Source organism: Echinops telfairi, unplaced genomic scaffold (genome assembly GCF_000313985.2).
Source record: "Echinops telfairi isolate 266 unplaced genomic scaffold, ASM31398v2 ScPeMD7_3;HRSCAF=10, whole genome shotgun sequence".
Taxonomy (NCBI): Eukaryota; Metazoa; Chordata; class Mammalia; order Afrosoricida; family Tenrecidae; genus Echinops; species Echinops telfairi.
The window spans coordinates 63,023,599-63,027,726 of NW_022103899.1; positions in this window are offsets into that span (position 1 = coordinate 63,023,599).

Below are 4,128 nucleotides of genomic sequence, written 5' to 3' on the forward strand. Positions count from 1 at the left end.
CATGCCCACACAGAGGCCTCATTGGTTATGACCTGATTGACAGGCTAGACTCCACCCCTTCGCAAGTTGACAGGAGATGATGTAACTGCCACAGGACCCTGTGTGCAAGAGAACAAAACGCTGCACAGTCCAGCACCATCCTCACAATGGTTCCTGTGCCGAGCCCGTTGATGCGGCCACTGTGTCCATCCATCTCCTTGAGGGTCTTCCTCTCTTTCACTGCTCCTCCACTTTGCCCAATAGGATGTCCTTCTCCAGGGACTGGTCTCTCCTGATCATATGTCTAAAGCATACACATCTTGCCATCCTTGCCTCTAAGGAGCATTCTGGCTGTCCCTCTACCAAGACAGATCTGTTTGTCCTTTTAGCAGTCCATGGTACTTTGAATATTCTTCTCTAGCACCATAATTCAAATGCATCAATTCTTGTACAGTCTTCCGTATTCAACGTCCAACTTTCACATGCATATGATGCAACAGAGAACACCTGACTTGGCCAGGCCCACCTTAGTCCTCAAAGAAGCACCCTTGCGCTTCACTCCTCTGAAGAGGTCTTGCGCAGCAGATTGACCTCATGCAGTATAGCTTTTGATCACTTGACCGCTGCTTCCATGAGCATTGTTTGTGGATCCAAGTAAGACAACATCCTGGACAGCTTCAGCCTTTTCTCCGTCTATCGTGATGTTACCTGTTGGTCCCGTGGTGAGGATGCTGGTCTTCCCGACATGGAGCTGTCATCCACACTGAAGGCTGCATCCTTGATCTTTGTCAGCAAGTGCTCCAAGTCCTCACTTGCAGCGAGCAGCAAGGTGGTGTCACCTGCGTACTGCAGGTTGTCTTCCTTCAATCCGGAGGCCGGATTCTTCTTCTTCATGGACTCCACCTTCTCTGATGGTTTGCTCAGCACACAGATTGAATAAGTATGACGAGAGGCTACAACCCCGACGCACACCTTTCTTGGTTTTAAGCCATGCCATGTCCCCTAGTTCTGTTTCTCCAGCAGCCTCTTGATCGTGTACAAGTTCTGTAGGGACACAAGGAAGGGTGCTGGAGTTCCCGTTCTTCTCCAGGTGATCCACAATCTGCTGTGATCCACGCAGTCGGCTGCCTTTGCAGAGTCAATGAAACACCGGTAAACGTCTCTCTGGAAGTCTGCTTTCAGCCAAGATCCATCTGACATCAGCAGTGGCGTCCCTTGTCCCACATCCTCTTCTGAATCCGGCCTGAACTCTGGCAGCTCCCTGTCAATGTCCTGCTGTCATCCTTGTTGGACGGTCTTAAGAAAATTTTACTTGTGCGCTGTATCAACGATACAGCTCATTGGAGGACAAGAGGCTAGAACAAATAAAGAACAATCCAAGAGCCCATGAATATCCCAGGTCAGAAGAGCCCCAGATAAACCAGAGCTAGAAGAGAATGCTTATAACCACATGCTAACGAGAGTTTGAGAACGTGGACCAAGAAGGTGGTTTTGTGGAACGCTGCTCTATGAGAATTCGTTGGGAAAGTGCTGGCTGTTGTGTGCCCGGGTTGGCCTTAGTCACCGTGCCTTTAGGTAAAACAGGACAAAACGCTGCCTGGCCCTGCACCAGCCTCACATTCATTCCTGTGTTTGAGCAACCGTGTCGATCCATCTCATTGGGGGGCTTCCTCTTAGCTGCTGACCCCCCTGGTGTCCTCCCCCAGAGACCAGTCCCTGTGATAACCTGCGCAGAGCACCTGAGACAAAGTGGTTGTCGTTAGGTGCTGTCTTGTCGGTTCCGACCCATCGTGACCCTGCGCCCAACAGGATGGAACACTGCCCGGCCCTGCGCCAGCCTCTCCACTGTCCCCAGGCTGGAGCCCACTGCTGCAGCCGCTGTGTCCGTCTGTCTTGTCCAGCGCCTTCCTCTTTGTCGCTGCCCCTCCACGTTACCAGCGCAACGTCCTCCTCCAGGGACTGGTCTCTCCTGACCACACGTCCAAAGTATTTCAGGCGAAGCCTCGCCCTCCTCCCCTCGCAGTGACCTGGCCGTGCTTCTAAGACGGGCTTGCTTGTTCTTTCGGCGGTCCACGGTGCTTTCGACACTCCTGGCCAACACCACACAAAGTGGCCGAACAAGTGACTCCACCCACATCTGCAGCAGCCTTGGAGAGAACTGTAAATGAGCTGCAGAAACCAGCGTGGTTTGGGGGTGTGTGTGGGGGTGTGTATGGGGGTGGGAGTGGGGGTGGTGGCTTTGGTCTCCTGTAATCCTTCTAAGCTGCCCCTCCGTCTTCCTATCAAAAACAGCATCAATACAGGAAAGACACGGCCCACCAGAATGTTCCTGAGAAGCCGGGAGGGTGAGACTTGCTGGCTCTGGTCAGGTCATTGGGAAAGGCCATGTGGCTGGTGACGCAGAGGGTCAGGGAAAGGAGGGAGGACGTCGGTGGGATGGACGGGCCCAGCACTCTGTAAGGGGAGGGGCCCTGCTTGGTTGGTGGCCCCCAAGGTCCATGCTGCTCTTTCTCCCCCTGCGTGACCAGCTCCTTTGGGCAGCTCTCTTTGCTCCCCCGGCCCCTCCTGGAGGTGGGGCTCCCACTAAAGAGGCCCTTCCTGTGCCCTCCCTGGGGGCCCACCTGTGTCCAGCTGGGTGGCCAGGCTTCCCTCGAGAGCTGGACACCTACAGAGGGCGCATCAAGGCTGGGGGGATGAGGGGGACACACACTCGGGGCTCACTGCGCTCCCCCCAGGTTATCGCGAGCGTTCCTCGCATCTGCTTTTTGAATTGAGGAACAACCAGACGTCCCCCCAGCGGGCCCCCACGTGTTAGGGCAGAGCCAGGCTCCAGGTGGTTTTCTTCACACCCTTTCATGTGGTTCGAGTGAAAGTTTACTGGCGAATTGGTTTTCCATCCAACTACTCCGGCACATGACAAAAAGCAAACCTTTTTCTTGTGAGTTGGGGGTTCGGGGCAGGCTGACGGAGCGCACCTCACTTTCCATTCAGCCGTCTCGACACGCTTGGCTGTTTCATCTCTGGGTTGCCGCCCCAACGACGCGCCCTCCCCATCCGCGTCGCCTGCCTGCCTCCATGGCCCCTTTCCCTGACCCTCTGAGCTTTGTCAGAGGGAGTCCAAGTGGCACAGTGGCGATGAGTCGGGCTGTGAATCACCAGGATGGCAGTTCGAGACCACCAGCCGCTGCCGTCGACTGCGGGGCTCAGGAACCCGCAGGTGCACTTCTACCCTGTCCTGTGGGGTCGCTGTGCGCCGGCATCCACCCCCTGGCTGCACGTGAGCTTCTCAGCTTCGTCCTCAGGTGAAAGAGGTCTTTTTAAAAAAATTAATCCTTTTATTGGGGGCTCTTACAAATTTTATAACAGTCCATCGTTCAAGGGTACTAAGCACGCGTGTGCATGTTGGTTGCCGTCAACGTTTCCAGGACAGTTTGGAAGATGTCCTTCTGATCTCACCTGGCCGCGTAGATTTGGGACACGGCTTGCCGGCCCACAATGCACAGCTTTCCCCTCACTTCTGCCCTGTGCCCCCGTTTCCCATCGGGACCCCATTGCCAGGCCTGTACTCTGCAGAGCCTCTGGGTGGACTCCGATCTGAGCCTGCAGGCTGGTGACTGTGTCCTCAGTAGAGAGTCACACCAAGACTCACCAGCTGTGATGGCTGGATTCTGCCTCGCCAAGCCCCACGCCACGTCGTCGCAGCCCTGCCCCAGGGGCTGCACGCGGCCACATGTCCTGCTGCCAAACACTTTGCCGCTGTGCCACCAGGTCCTCTCCAAATCAGGAAGTGTTTGGAGTCCCACCCAAGTCACGGAGACTCTGTGGTCCCCGTGGGCTCTGCTGCTCCCCTCCCCGACCCGCTTCCCTGGACCCCAAATGCAATGGGCTCTGGGGATGAGATGGGGGGTAGCTTAGCCCTGTGGGAGGTTGCATGGCCCTCTGAGGACCCCAAGATGGAGGCCGGGATCTCAGAGCTCCCCAGCTCCAGCCCCCTCCTCTAGCCAGGGACTCCAGAAATTGGGGCACAGAGGCAGCAACTGAGGAAGGATCTGCATGGATTCATAATGCACCCCAAAGGTGCTCTGGGGACCCCTGGCTGGCTTAAGCATGCCACGGTGAGTAGGAAGGTTGTTGGCGCAACCTTCCCCC